The sequence below is a fragment of the Triticum urartu genome, chromosome 2A (assembly GCF_056163025.1).
Source record: "Triticum urartu cultivar PI428250 chromosome 2A, HENAU_Tu73, whole genome shotgun sequence".
Taxonomy (NCBI): Eukaryota; Viridiplantae; Streptophyta; class Magnoliopsida; order Poales; family Poaceae; genus Triticum; species Triticum urartu.
Genome location: NC_141874.1, coordinates 13565340 through 13581509, shown reverse-complemented (window position 1 = coordinate 13581509; position 16170 = coordinate 13565340). Strand labels below are relative to the sequence as shown.

Sequence of the window (16170 nt, the reverse complement as noted above, 5' to 3'; positions counted from 1 at the left end):
AGAAGATACATGCATGCCCTAATGATTGCATCCTCTACCGCGGTGAGTACGAGGATTTGAACGCTTGCCCGGTATGTGGTGCATTGCGCTATAAGATCTGCCGCGATGACCCTGGTGATGTCGAGGGCCGGCGCCCCAGGAAGAAGATTCCTGCCAAGGTGATGTGGTATGCTCCTATAATACCACGATTGAAACGTTTGTTCCAAAACAAAGAGCATGCCAAGGCGATGCGATGGCACAGAGAAGACCGTAAGAAAGACGGAAAGTTGAGAGTACCCGCTGACGGGTCGCAGTGGAGAAAAATCGAAAGAAAGTACGGGAAGGAGTTTGCAGATGACGCAAGGAGCGTATGGTTTGGTCTAAGCGCAGATGGCATTAATCCTTTTGGGGAGCAGAGCAGCAACCATAGCACCTGGCCTGTGACTCTATGTTTGTATAACCTTCCTCCTTGGTTGTGCATGAAGCGGAAGTTCATTATGATGCCAGTGCTCATCCAAGGCCCTAAGCAACCCGGCAACGACATTGATGTGTACCTAAGGCCATTAGTTGAAGAACTCTTACAACTATGGAATGGAACAGGTGTACGTGCGTGGGATGAGCACATGGGGGAAGAATTGGACCTAAAGCGTTGTTGTTCGTGACCATCAATGATTGGCCTGCTCTCAGTAACCTTTCAGGACAGACAAACAAGGGATACCGCGCATGCACGCACTGTTTGGACGATACCGACAGTATATATTTGGCTAATTGTAAGAAGAATGTGTACCTGGGACATCGTCGATTTCTTCCGAGAAGGCATCCCGTAAGAAAGAAAGGCAAGCATTTCAAAGATGAGGCAGATCACCGGACGAAGCCTCGCCACCGTACTGGTGCTGATGTACATGATATGGTCAAGGATTTGAAGGTGGTCTTTGGAAAGGGTCCTGTTGGACAACCTGTTCCGAATGACGCTGACGGACGCGCACCCATGTGGAAGAAGAAATCTATATTTTGGGACCTGCCCTATTGGAAAGACCTTGAGGTCCGCTCCGCAATCGACGTGATGCACGTGACGAAGAATCTTTGTGTGACCCTGCTTGGCTTCTTGGGCGTGTATGGGAAGACAAAAGATACACCTGAGGCACGGGAGGACCAGCAACGTATGCACGGAAAAGACGGCATACATCAGGGTCATGCAGGCTACGCTCTTACCAAAGAAGAGAAGGAAATCTTCTTTGAATGCCTGCTCAATATTAAGGTACCGTCTGGCTTCTCGTCGAATATAAAGGGAATAATAAACATGGCAGAGAAAAAGTTCCAGAACCTAAAGTCTCATGACTGCCACGTGATTATGACGCAACTGCTTCCGGTTGCATTGAGGGGGCTTCTACCGGAAAACGTTCGATTAGCCATTGTGAAGCTATGTGCATTTCTCAATGCAATCTCACAGAAGGTAATCGATCCAGAAATCATACCAAGGTTACAGAATGATTTGGTGCAATGTCTTGTCAGTTTCGAGTTGGTGTTCCCACCATCCTTCTTCAACATCATGACGCACGTCCTAGTTCACCTATGCGAAGAGATTAACGTTTTGGGTCCTGTATTTCTACACAATATGTTCCCCTTTGAGAGGTTCATGGGTGTCTTAAAGAAATATATTCATAACCGTGCTAGGCCAGAAGGAAGCATCTCCAAAGGCCAGAAGGAAGCATCTCCAAGGGCCATCTTAAAGAAATATGTTCAGCTAGTGATGTATTCAATATTATATCTATTATTCGAGATGATGTATTCGAGACGATGTATTCGAGATTATACTAAATTGTTTTATATTTCTTTTGGCATAGTTAAATAAAAGCTATGGCGGACAATACCGACAGAGAGAGAGAACAGACCATGCTCGATATCATACGCGGGCCAGATGATGATCAGAATGAAGAAGATTTTGACGGCTCCGAATTTCTAAATAACACCGGAGAGGGTGATATGATATTCGATCGCGACGACCGAGAAGATGAAGTCATGAACTACGACAAAGAACATGTTGATCCTGAAACAACAAACACCGGCGAGGTATATATATTTATATAAGCAGGAATCTGGTGATCATCGCATGTTTTAAATGAGTTGAAGATATATTAACGAATCGATCTTTCTTCTTTCAGCCATCCGAATCGAGCAAATCTTCAGGAAAAAGGACGAAACGAGGCCCGAACAAAAAGTTGAAGGAGGGCGTAAAGTACAATATCGAGGCAATCAGACCTAATGGCGAACCATTAGCGCCTAAGAAGATTGCGGACAAGTTCGTTCGTCAGTGCGGAGTTCTTGTGAAGGACCAACTCCCGATCTCCCTTCAAGAATGGAGAAAGCCAGCAAATCCACGTCCAGATGTTACTTTTGTCGACGAGAATCAAAAAAATCTGCTTTGGGATACTCTCATGGAACATTTCACCCTACCAGATAATTTCACAGAAGCAGACGTGCGGAAAGTCAAGGACGCTGCTTTTAGGAAGATGGCGGTTGCATTCAAGAACCACAAGAGAATGACGTGGGAGAAGTACGTCAAGGGAGGAAGGAAGACTCCAGTATTCGAGGGGATACTAGAGAATCAAAGTGCTCATTGGGACGATTTCATGAAATTCAAGGATTCAGAATTAGCTAAGGAACGGTCGAGAATAAACAAGAAGAATGCCGAAAAAAGGATAAGTTCCATAATCTGGGGCCAGGTGGCTACGCGGTGGCAATGCCTAAGTGGGATAAGTCTGAGAAAGAGATGGAGGATGCAGGTGTCACTCCGGTTAGTAAGAGCTGGCCCCCCAGGTGCAGGACTTGGTTCTATGCGCATGGGGGGGAGTTGGACCCGAAGACAGGCAATGTTTCGACGAAGGCATGTCTGAACGGAGCCGACGATGCGCTACTTGTTGCAATAGAAGAGGCTCGATCGGGGGTGTTCCAGCCCAACAGAGAGAACGACGAGCTTACGCGTGCCCTGGGAAATCCTGAACACCCGGGAAGAACACGAGGCAAGGGCGCTATTCCGTGGTATGAGGGGTTTTCGGACTGGAACGCCGACTACAGAACCCGTGCGAGAAAGAAGATTGCGGAGGAGAAGAAGAGGAAGATGAAGGAGGAGCAAAGGAAGCTCGACTATGAACGCCTTCAACGCCTAGAAGCAAGTCAAGCGGAATTGGCAGCTAAATTCCAGCGGCAGTAGGAGCAGATCGACTCACTTAGCCAGCAAAGGGGGTCTCAGCAGCTGCAGCAGCTAGCGGATGATCCAACATTGGATACCACCGCCCCATCCATGCCGAGAAGCAGCATGGGTTCCGCCCCGGGCGACGCAGCAGTGCTGGATAGATACCCCGTGGATGACATCACGGAGAACACTAACTGCGAGCTACACTTCAGAATGAAGAACATATCCATGAAGGTGGCGGACGCCGTTGCTTTTTCAAATTCCCCCGAGGCAACCTTCCATTGCAACCCGATTCCAGCGGGCTATGCTCGTGTCTTGGTTGATGAGGTGGTGGACCAATATTCGGGGCTAGAGCTTGACATTCTTGGAGGTGATGAGGAGCACACACTCGGAGATGCCAAACATCGTATCATCCTATGGAGAAAGGATTGCATCATTTTTCGAAGGCCACCAACACTGCGTCACCCGACTCCTCGTCGAAGTCCGCCACCGAGTCAGCAGACTCCCGCTCCTCCAAGTCCACCAACGCGTGAGGCCACTCCTCCTCCTCCAAGTCCGGCAAAGTGTCAAGCCACTCCTCCTCCATGTCCGACACAGCGTCAGACGTCCACTCCTCCTCCAAGTCCGGCACAACCTCAGGCCACTCCTCCTCCAAGTCCGGCACAGCTTCAGGCCACTCCTCCTCGTCCAACTCAGCCCCGTCAGCCGTCTCCGCCGCCTCAACAATCGCAGAAGAGACACCCCGCAGCTATGGTGCGTAGCGGTACCAGTCGAGGTCATAGTACAGGAAGTACAGGCGGAGGCAAGCGATATAAATATGGTCCAAACCTCACTACTCCTCTTCCTGTGAGGGCTTATGATAGGACCGAGGAGCAAACCAATGCCATAGTGCGGGCAGAAGTCGACGCCCATTTTGGACCGAAACCGCCACCACCGCCAAGGGAGAAAGTGCCTGTGGAAGTAGTTGACCACTTCATTCGTATGGCTCAACCACCAGCTCCTAAGCCTGTTGACACAGACTATGAGCGCCACATCAGGAAGTTACATCGACAACGTCTACAGAAGGAGGCGAGCTCGAGCTCGAGCAAACAACAAGCAGCTGTCGAAAAATGCGGGAAAACCGTTGCCCAGCTGGGAGAACAGGCGGCGCAATCGACCCCCCTCCCCCCCCCCCCCCCGCTTGTTGTGCCGACAACACGTGACAGTACACGCGCCCAATATTATTGTGGCCAAACAGTTTACGTTCCCGAGGTGGGCGATGTGGTAATAACCCAGGAGCATATAATGCAGGCTGAGGAACTCAAGATCACTGTTGGACAACTCCTCGAGATCGAGGACATGCCTGTGATTACAGAGGAGGAAATAAAACGGAAATATGTCCGGGGCCAACCTTTGGTCAAGCCAGAAGATGTCAAGAAGCTCCCAACGAGAATGTATGAATTGCATCAATGGTACATGGACATTACCAAGAGATCCGATCGAGAGTCCCTCATGGTGTATGTCAAGAAGGATCATTACTACCATGAGAAAGTTGTGGCCGTTGAGTATTCTGAACTGTTTCAGTTATACAATCAAGACGCACTCGACAAATCTATCGTCAGTTGCTATTGTCTGTAAGTGATTTCTTTCTGTAATTTAAGTCTCAAGCTAGCTGTAGTGATCCTTTTGATCAATCATTACCTGTAATTATCCTCACTATATTCTTTTCTGTGGTATTATGCAGGATGAAGATGTATGAAATGAGAAAAGGTGGACGCTATGGCATTGGGTTCATTGACCCAAACACCGTTAATCAATACACATGGAAAATGAGCAAGTATTATGAAAAGCAGGTAGACGACAGCATGCTAGAGTTCTTGAAGCGCCTCAAATACAATGAAGATATACTACTTCCTTACAACTTCGAGTGAGTCACACTTTCTTGTACTACAAATTCTCTGTTTTTGCCTACTAGCTAGCTACATGTCTTTGCTTACATATGCCCGCTTAATTAAGACATGCAAACGTGTGTGCATGCAGATTTCACTGGATCTTGTGTATCATTAAAGTTGACGCCGGAACAGTTGAAATATTGGACTCGCTACTCAAAGCAAATAGTGACTACAACATCTTGTATGGGATAGTCAACAGGTAATTTCAATCATTATTAACTATATATCTCGGCCTATTTAGTTCGTCATTTCATGATATGAACTATTTAATAACCCCTTTATTCATTTTCTTTGTCGGCGGGCAGGGCTTGGGCAAGGTTTATCAGCGTCACGGAAGGCGAATGGAAACCACAGCTGAAATGGTTTCGATCCAAGGTAAGTAATTAAGTAGTACTAGCTAGCTAGCTAGCTGCCATCTCTTTAATTATCATGCTTGATTAATTATTATCTGATCAAATTAAATTCCATTCTCGTAATAAAGGCCCTGAAGCAGGCGCAGGGGACTAATCTGTATGCATACTGCGTTTGCGAGAACATTCGCATGATGGCGTCCGAAAGGAGCAGATCTCAAAGACAGGAATGGGTACGCTTGTCAGAACACTATTCATAATTTTTACACCATTATCGATATCTAGTCACACAACTAATACACATGCATATTGATCTCCTTCTTAACAGTTCAAAGAGGTGCGGGACAAGCTCCTAGAAACGGAGTGCGTAGAAGCACTTCAAAAGGAAATAGCGGGATTTTTGCTCGACCAGGTCATAAATCCGAAGGGAGAATACTATTACCCGCTACCGCCCCCATCGAACATGTCATGAACCACTTCCAATTGTCATCGTGCTCCGAAGGCACCAATTAGGCTAATGCCACTAGCTCCGAAGGCAACATGCATACGTAGGAGAAATTGTATATAGCTATACATGTGTGTATGTGTAAATTAATATGGTGGTTTGTGAGACATTGATGATATATATATATATATGATTGGTTCTACTAGAAATTCTATTTATATATATATATATATATATATATATATGCATAACGTGTACAATGTGTAGTACCGTAAAATACTAGCAAACGAAAAAGAATTAAAATGGAAAACACAAAATTAAATGAAAAAGAAATCATAAAACCAAAAATCCCCCAAACATTTTAGTACCGGTTGGTGTTACCAACCGGTACTAAAGGGCTCCCGGCCCCCGGAGCTGGCTCGTGCCACGTGGTTGCCCTTTAGCACCGGTTCATGCTGAACCGGTACTAAAGGGGGGGGCCTTTAGTGCCAAAATGTTAGTGCCGGTTCCGAAACCGGCACTAAAGAGCCTTACGAACCGGTGCTATTGCCCTGTTCTGCACTAGTGCTTGTACACACCGCGGAAGAGGATGCAGTCATTAGGGCATGCATGTATCTTCTGCACCTCCAATCCTAGAGGGCATACGACCTTCTTTGCTGCATATGTACTGTCGGGCAATTCGTTCCTTTGGAAGCTTCTTCTTCAATATTTTCAGTAGCTTCTCAAATCCTTTGTCAGGCACAGCATTCTCTGCCTTCCACTGCAGCAATTCCAGTACGGTACAACCCTTTTTTGTGATCGAACTTTAGCTTCTCCTTTTGACTTTCGCATTGCGTCCTTGCATCGACAATGACCCGGCGGAGATCATCATCATCGGGCACATCGTCTGGTTCCTCTTGATCTTCAGCAGCTTCGCCCGTTGCAGCATCATGGTGCACATCGTCTTCTTCCTCTTGATGTTCAGTAGCATCACCGTATTCAGGGGGCACATAGTTGTCATCGTACTTTTCTTCTTCGCCGTCTTCCATCATAACCCCTATTTCTCCGTACCTCGTCCAAACATTATAGTGTGGCATGAAACCCTTGTAAAGCAGGTGGGTGTGGAGGATTTGCCGGTCAGAGTAAGACTTCGTATTCCCACATATAGGGCATGGACAACACATAAAACCATTCTGCTTGTTTGCCTCAGCCACTTCGAGAAAATCATGCACGCCCTTAATGTACTCGGAGGTGTGTCTTGAACCGTACATCCATTGCCGGTTCATCTGCGTGCATTATATATAATTAGGTGTGTCAAAAATCATTACAGAACATCATGAATAGATAATTAAGTGACCAAATTAATAGAAGTTCATCATCACATTAAAACCAAAGTACATACATAGTTCTCATCTAACAACATAAAGCTCTGCAGAGCATCTAAATTAATTAAACCATACACTGAAACTATGTAAAACATTTCAATACGAAAACAAATGCGATCATAATCGCAACCAATGTAACAATTGGTCCAACGGCATAATGATACCAAGCCTCGGTATGAATGGCATATTTTCTAATCATTCTAATCTTCAAGCGCATTGCATCCATCTTGATCTTGTGATCATCGACGACATCCGCAACATGCAACTCCAATATCATCTTCTCCTCCTCAATTTTTCTAATTTTTTCCTTCAACAAATTGTTTTCTTCTTCAACTAAATTTAACCTCTCGACAATAGGGTCGGTTGGAATTTCCGGTTCAACAACCTCCTAGATAAATAAAATCTATGTCACGTTGGTCGGCATAATTGTCATAAACAATAAATGAACCAATAGTTATGAAAAGATAATATATACCACATCCGAATCATAGACAGGACGAGGGCCGACGGGGGCGGATACCAAAACCATCGCACTATATAAGATGCAATAATAAAAGTAAGAAAATTATACAAGTATCTATATAAACATACAAGTAAGAATTTTTTTTCCTTTCAGAAAGAAGATAAGAACAAGAGGCTCACCACGGTGGTGCCAGCGACGAGATCGGCGCGGGCGATCGACAGCGGTGAAGACGGGGACGGGACGTGACGGACCGCTAAACCTAGACAAATATTGAGGAAAATGGAGCTTGGAGGTCGAGCTTGGAGAGGAGAAAGCTTAAGTAGTCTGGCTCGGGCATTCCATCGAACACCTCGTGTGCATAGGAGGTGAGCTAGAGCACCACAAAGCTCTCCCCTCGCCGGCCACGAAAAACAGAGCACTGGGAGTGCTCTGCTCGCGGGCGAGGGGTATATATAGGCAACTAATTGGTCCCGGTTCGTGCCCCAAACCGGGACTAAAGGGCAGCCTTTGGTCCCGGTTCAAGCCACCAACCGGGACCAATGGTGGTGGGCCAGAAGCGAGGCCCATTGGTCCCGGTTCGTCCCACCAACCGGGACCAATAGGTCCAGTCAAACCGGGACCAATGGCCCACGTGGCCCGGCCAGCCCCCGGGGCTCATGAACCGGGTCCAATGCCCCCATTGGTCCCGGTTCTGGATTGAACCGGGACTAATGGGCTGGCCTGGCCTGGACCATTGCTCCCTTTTCTACTAATGTACGCCAATTGCTTACGGTTGCATCAAGTCTCTGGCTTACATATACGCTTGCGTCTATGGCTACAGAGAAGATCGAGACAAACAGCGACCATTGTACGACCTCCTGTGCATATACTAGGATCGACAAGATGAGGTCCTCCTATCTTGCGTGCATGCGAATCGTAAAGGGAAAATTCTGGTTGTACCCCATACCATTGTACACTCTATCCTCACCGTTCATTTTGCATCAAAATTCATGCAAGCAAGTTTCTTCTTTTTATTTCTCCCAAATAAAATAACATTTGAACTCGAAACTTTGCAGATTAATATCACACATGTAGTACTACGTGCAAAAAAGTTTTTCGACTTTTTCGCGTAACATAATTGGTAAAATACGACTCATTCAGAATTTGAATTTTGAATAATTTATGTTTCATAAAAAAATCAAAAACATTTTATACAATGAGATTCACTTGTGTATAGTTGACCTGCAAAGTTTCATGGTCAAATGATCTCTTGTTTCGAAGAAACAAAAAAGATAACTTTTTATATAAGAAGAGCATGAATCTTGATGCAAACTGGACAGACAAGGGTGCACCACTATTGGGATACAAAAAATCAACACTTAATTGTAAATTGATGAGAACTTTTGTTTTTTTAATCAAGTCGATCGACGAGATCTGCGGGGTTCGGTGTTTCCTATTCGACGACCTTTCCGTCAAGTAGTCGCTGAAAAACATAGGCTAGCCACAAGTGAGCGTTATATGGACAGGCCCATTTAGGGCTAGCTAGTTGCTGAGGGAACCCCTATTTTTTGAACTTTTTGGGAGGTTCCTGAAGGGTTTGGAAACCTTCTAGATGGTCCCTATTTCTTGTTAATTGGGTTCTTTTGTCCTTTTTTCTTTTTTTCTTTCATCATTTTGTTTCAAAAATTCTCAATTTTCAAAAAAATGTTCATAAAACTGAAAGTATCCGTGTTTTCAAAGAATATTGGCAAATTTAAAATATATTCGTGATTAAAAAATGCAAATTTCCAAATATTGCTTGCAAAATTTATTTATTTCCGCATTTTCAAAAAAAGTTTGTTATTTTCAAAGAACTGTTCAGAATTTTTAGAAAACAATTCAAATATTCAAATTGTGTTCATGATTTAGAAAATGTTTGGAATATTCAAAAAGTGCTAGAATTTTTTAAATTATTTGGGATTTAAAAAAATCATAATTTACAAAATAAAATTTTGATTTTAAATTATTTTGAAATTGGAAAAAAAAATTCATGTTTTCAAAGCTTGTTGTCAATTGTTTTCCTAAAAAATTCACTACAGTAAATCAGGTCAGTTCGCTATAGTGCCTCGCTCCAGTTTGTTGTCAATATGTGGCAGTGTTCGTCTGGTTTTGCTACAGTGCCTTGTTTCAAGCTAGCTTCACTGCGTGCACGAGTTGGCCGACCATCTATGTGTTTCCCCGCGAATCACCCGCAAAGAGCAGCAGATAGGACATTCTCGAGGGGATCGACCATCCTGCTTCGGCGCATGGGTCTTTAGCACCTTGGCCCAATCCTCTCCTTCATTTTTCTTCCATTTTTTTGGACAATGGAAGGTAATGCTCGGCTTTGTTTGCCGTACCATTTGTCTTTTTGGACGATGGACTTCCTTTCTTTTTAGGGGAGGACTTCCTATTTGATACTCATTGCGTGAACATGTCGAGCAAAGCCAACTAATGGGCCACCCCAAGTAGACTAACTGATAGTTGTTCATTCATTCACTTTCTCATTTCTTTGGTTGGCTATATTTAATGAATTTTTCCTTTTTGTCATTTCATTTATTTCTCCATTTTCCATTTTTTTACTTTTTTTATTTTTATTTTTTTCCCATTTTTATAATTCAAGAATATTCTGTAAATTTCATAAAGAATTTTTAGCGAACATATGTAAATCCTTGAGAATTTTCTAAATGCATTAATATTTATATAAAATAAATCTGAGATTTTTTAAAATCTGGGGTCAATTTTGATATACATGTAGATCTGTAAATTTGTGAGTATTTATAAATTCAAACACTTTTTTTAAAAAAAATTCATAAGTTTTTGAATACACAATCATGTTTAAAATACGAAAATGTTTGCTAAGTTTCTGGTTTTCGAAAAAATATTAGTGAACATTTTTGGAATTCATATTCATTTTTTAAAGTCAAGACCATTTTTCAATGTAAGAATTTTTAATTCATGATTTTTTTTTGCAGATTTTGGGAATAAATCTAACATAGAAAATATGAGAAAACCATTTGAAAATAGGAAGAAAACAAAAAAAACTAAGACAAAACCATTGGAAAACCGTATAAAGTGAGGAGAATAATACAAGTGCTTGAACTAGACCCGCCCACAGAATTCATGCACGTGTGTTTGGTCGTCAAATTGAATCATAGTGTGTCATAGCCGGGGTGTTTGAAGTGACCTTGGGCCTTGTAGCCAGGGGCGGCGCCAGGGGTCTTCTTGGGTATTCGGTTGAATACCCAGGATTTTGACAAGGCATTGAAATTTTATATAAAACAAGCGATTTTTTTTTGCAAAACTGTGATGATTTGGGCAAAATGAATACCCTCCTCCAAAATGAATACCCACCCTCTAGAACCTTGCGCCGCCATTGCTTGTAGCCGCAGCAACAGTCCATATACAAAAGAGAAAACTCAGAAATTTAACATAAAAGGGGAATAAAGAAGAGTCCAAGGACAATGGGCCTTATTGCCGTCCATTATTTCACTCCTCCTTGTCAATGGCCTCCTGGTGCTCCCACATCTCGTTCCTCGGCTATCACTTCATGTACTTTAGTTCCTTTTTTCTTCTACTTCTCGTGAGTTACTTTGCATTCATTTGACTTATGCATCGCTTTTTTCATAGGTGAAAATGGCTCGTCATGGTTCTCCCTAATTGTCCGACAATGCATAAATGTCATTGAGCAAGTCGAGGGGAGTGTGTGATTGAGACCAAGTAGCCATCCAAAGCCTTCTTTAGAACTTCACAAGCTTTATTGATCAACATTAACAAACATAGGGGTCCATAATCCATAGGTGGTAACCATGATCAAGAGAAAGGGAATACTTAGCAATATTATGAGCTTCGTCGTTGGACTCCCGCACTTCAAAAATGACTAAGTTGTAACTGCTGAATGCTCTTTCCCATAGTAAACTTTAGATCAACCGTACAACACCATGAAGAGAAGCATAGGATATGTTTCCAATCAGCACGGTTGCAGTCCTTGTGACCTGATAAGAAAAAAAACATGGAGATATCAAAACACACATGTATATTGGCACTCATGTCAATCCACTAAGCATAATAATGACATATTGAAAGAATCAGTAGGAAATTTACCATAATGGTCATGGAGAGATCAACAATCTTGTCGCCAACAACCCTCAAAACAACACATGCAAAAAAGGTGTATGTAGTCTCAAATCTATGGACGTAGGAAATGATGTTTGCAGCAGTCGATAACCCATCTAATGCGGTTGAGTGGGCACTCGCTGAGATGATGAACATGCCAGAGATCATGCAAAAAGCAACCGAGGAACTCGATGCTGTCGTCAGTAAAGATAAACTGGTGCAGGAGTCCGACATTCATCAGCTAAACTATCTCAAATCATGCACCCGGGAGGCCTTCCGCTTACACCCATACCATGCTCTTAACGTACCCCATGTCGCCATGGCGGACACAACTATTGCTGGCTACACCATCCCCAAGGATAGCCACATACTTTTAAGCCGGCTTGGACTTGGCCGCAATCCCAAGATCTGGACTGAACCACTGGAGTTTCAGCCTGAGAGGCATTTGAACACCGCGAATGTACTTCTCATTGATCCTGGCCTACGTTTCATTTCATTTAGTAGTGGGAGGAGGGGTTGTCCTGGGATTTCACTTGGTACCTCTATTACAATGATGTTGTTCGCAAGGATGTTGCAGGGATTCACTTGGACAAAGCTTCCCGGTGTTAAGAGTATTAGTCTCCAAGAAAGCAATGCGAGCCTTGCACTAGCTGAACCCCTTGTTCTGCAAGCTACACCACGGTTGGCTGCACATCTCTATATATGATCCAATTAAATAGAGTTAATAAAAATTTTCTCATTTATGTATCAATATATAAAATGTACCTGGAACTAGTGTGTGTTACATGTTTCTCACGCTGCATTTGGTTCTCTTGTAACATTATGACACTGCATGTGTGTACAAAGAAAGAAGCAATCAATGATTCTATCACTAATGTAATGTGTCTACCTATCATTATGTAAAATAAAACCTCTGTATTTTTCATTATGGTGTACCATGCAAATAATCCTTCGACACAAAAGTTTTATGTTTATGTTGTATACATGCCTGGCTGTACAATTGTGTGCCCAGATTTGACCCCGTCTTACCAGTATATCATTCATTCATTAATATGTTCTGTATTGTCAACTTCTTGTTCTATGAACTAAGTTTTTTTATTCTATTAATTAGGGTTTCTTTTGTTGTGATAAATCTTTTCTTTGGATGTATAAACGATGTATCACCTTGCATTTTAGTAGAAAGAAACTTGTATACAATGATTAACAAGCCAGGAAGGCACCCCGTCACTGAAAAGGTGAAAAAGAAAAGAAAATGCTCATCCTAATCAGGCTCAAGGCCCGGTTCATTTTCCCTTTGAAACAACCAACGGAAGAACTAGACCGTGGAAGATTATTCTTAATAATCAAGTGAAACAGGTTGTCCACATAGATGGCTTGGTGCTTGAAAACGATGCGAGAATTCTTATTTTTGATGTATTTTTCTAGTATTCATATGTTTAATGAATTGTATTTTGCAGGATGGTCAATTGTCAGGCTAGTGGTTACTTTTGATAATGCTACGAGTAAGTTGTTGTTCTTTGGTTTGTACTGTCAGCTTTTTCGTTTATTGCTGCTTCATTTCCATGATTTCACTTTATTTCATCAGTGCAACAACAAAGACGGAAAGAAAAATTATTGCTGAATTACATGGGCAAAGTTGTCATAGTAATTACACTTTTCAGCATAAACTGCATATTAGTCTAAAGAACAGAATCGTCGCATAAACTGCATATTAGTTGGTGGTGAATAATGAATTCCTAATCCATTTGTGCAGCCATGTTAACACCAAATACAAAATAGTACATGTCTCCGTGGAAAAGGGCAGGTCTGAGACTGGTACTCGCAGCCACCTTATTTAATAAATAACCCCAACAGAGTTTAGAGCTAGCCATGCTCTTTTGTTTTAGTACTTCTCTTTATTACTTTCATTAACTTTAAAAATATGCAGATACGATGTTTATAAATCATATGCGCATATATATGTATCTCAAAAGGTACTTCTGAAATATCTAATTTTGTGATTTGAGAAATATGCTATTATAGAATTTTGCTGGCTGATATAATTGATGGTGGATCTCCTGTTTATAGCCTGCAGACATGGAGAATGGATAGTCATGCACTTTTTCTAGAGTTAATTTCCACAGTACTCTTTCGGGTTCTGATTTGAAAAGTTCTCGTGTTCGATGGTCTCCTGTGTTAAATTACATGAAGGAAATATGCCCTAGAGGCAATAATAAAGTTATTATTTATTTCCTTATATCATGATAAATGTTTATTATTCATGCTAGAATTGTATTAACCGGAAACATAATACATGTGTGAATACATAGACAAACAGAGTGTCACTAGTATGCCTCTACTTGACTAGCTCGTTAATCAAACATGGTTATGTTTCCTAACCATGAACAATGAGTTGTTATTTGATTAACGGGATCACATCGTTAAGAGAATGATCTGATTGGCATGACCCATTCCATTAGCTTAGCACCCGATCGTTTAGTATGTTGCTATTGCTTTCTTCATGACTTATACATGTTCCTATAACTATAAGATTATGCAACTCCCGTTTACCGGAGGAACACTTTGGGTACTACCAAACGTCACAACGTAACTGGGTGATTATAAAGGAGTACTACAGGTGTCTCCAAAGGTACATGTTGGGTTGGCGTATTTCGAGATTAGGTTTTGTCACTCCGATTGTCGGAGAGGTATCTCTGGGCCCTCTCGGTAATGCACATCACATAAGCCTTGCAAGCATTGCAACTAATGAGTTAGTTGCGAGATGATGTATTACAGAACGAGTAAAGAGACTTGCCGGTAACGAGATTGAACTAGGTATTGGATACCGACGATCGAATCTCGGGCAAGTAACATACCGATGACAAAGGGAACAACGTATGTTGTTATGCGGTCTGACCGATAAAGATCTTCGTAGAATATGTAGGAGCCAATATGGGCATCCAGGTCCCGCTATTGGTTATTGACCGGAGACGTGTCTCGGTCATGTCTACATTGTTCTCGAACCCGTAGGGTCCACACGCTTAAGGTTACGATGACAGTTATATTATGAGTTTATGCATTTTGATGTACCGAAGGTTGTTCGGAGTCCCGGATGTGATCACGGACATGACGAGGAGTCTCGAAATGGTCGAGACGTAAAGATTGATATATTGGAAGCCTATGTTTGGACATCGGAAGTGTTCCGGGTGAAATCGGGATTTTACCGGAGTACCGGGAGGTTACCGGAACCCCCCGGGAGCCATATGGGCCTTAATGGGCTTTAGTGGAAAGGAGAAAGGGGCAGCCCAAGGTGGTCGCGCGCCTCCCCCCTCCCCTAGTCCTATTAGGACTAGGAGAGGTGGCCGGCCCCCCTCTCCCTCTTTCCCCCTCGGGGAATCCTAGTCCAACTAGGATTGGGGGGGGGAGTCCTACTCCCGGAAGGAGTAGGACTCCTCCTGCGCCCTCCTCCTGGCCGGCGCCCCCTCCCCCTTGGCTCCTTTATATACTGAGGCAGAGGCACTCCAAAAAACAGACAAGTTGATCCACGTGATCTATTCCTTAGCCGTGTGCGGTGCCCCCAGCCACCATATTCCCTGATAATACTGTAGCGGAGTTTAGGCGAAGCCCTGCTGCTGTAGTACATCAAGATCGTCACCACGCCGTCGTGCTGACGGAACTCTTCCCCGACACTTTGCTGGATCGGAGTCCGGGGATCGTCATCGAGCTGAACGTGTGCTCGAACTCGGAGGTGCCGTAGTTTCGGTGCTTGATTGGTTGGATAGTGAAGACGTACGACTACTTCCTCTACGTTGTGTCAACGCTTCCGCAGTCGGTCTGCGTGGGTACGTAGACAGCACTCTCCCCTCTCCTTGCTATGCATCACATGATCTTGCGTGTGCGTAGGAAATTTTTTGAAATTACTACGAAACCCAACAGTGGCATCCGAGCCTAGGTTATTTATGTTGATGTTATATGCACGAGTAGAACACAAGTGAGTTGTGGGCGATATAAGTCATACTGCCTACCAGCATGTCATACTTTGGTTCGGCGGCATTGTTGGACGAGACGACCCGGACCAACATTACGCGTACGCTTACGCGAGACCGGTTCCCCCGGCGTGCTTTGCACACAGGCGGCTTGCGGGCGACTGTCTCTCCAACTTTAGTTGAACCAAGTATGGCTACGCCCGGTCCTTGTGAAGGTTAAAACGGAGTCTATTTGACAAACTATCGTTGTGGTTTTGATGCGTAGGTGAGATTGGTTCTTGCTTAAGCCCGTAGCAGCCACGTAAAACTTGCAACAACAAAGTAGGACCAACATTACGCGTACGCTTACGCGAGACCGGTTCCCCCG

At 43.4% G+C, this 16170-nt stretch overlaps 1 pseudogene; it reads left to right on the top strand.

The window, feature by feature from the left end:
* LOC125527732 (tyrosine N-monooxygenase-like) overlaps positions 1-12544 on the top strand; it is a 35924-nt pseudogene extending 23380 nt beyond the window's left edge.
* The last annotated feature ends 3626 nt before the right edge of the window (positions 12545-16170 follow it).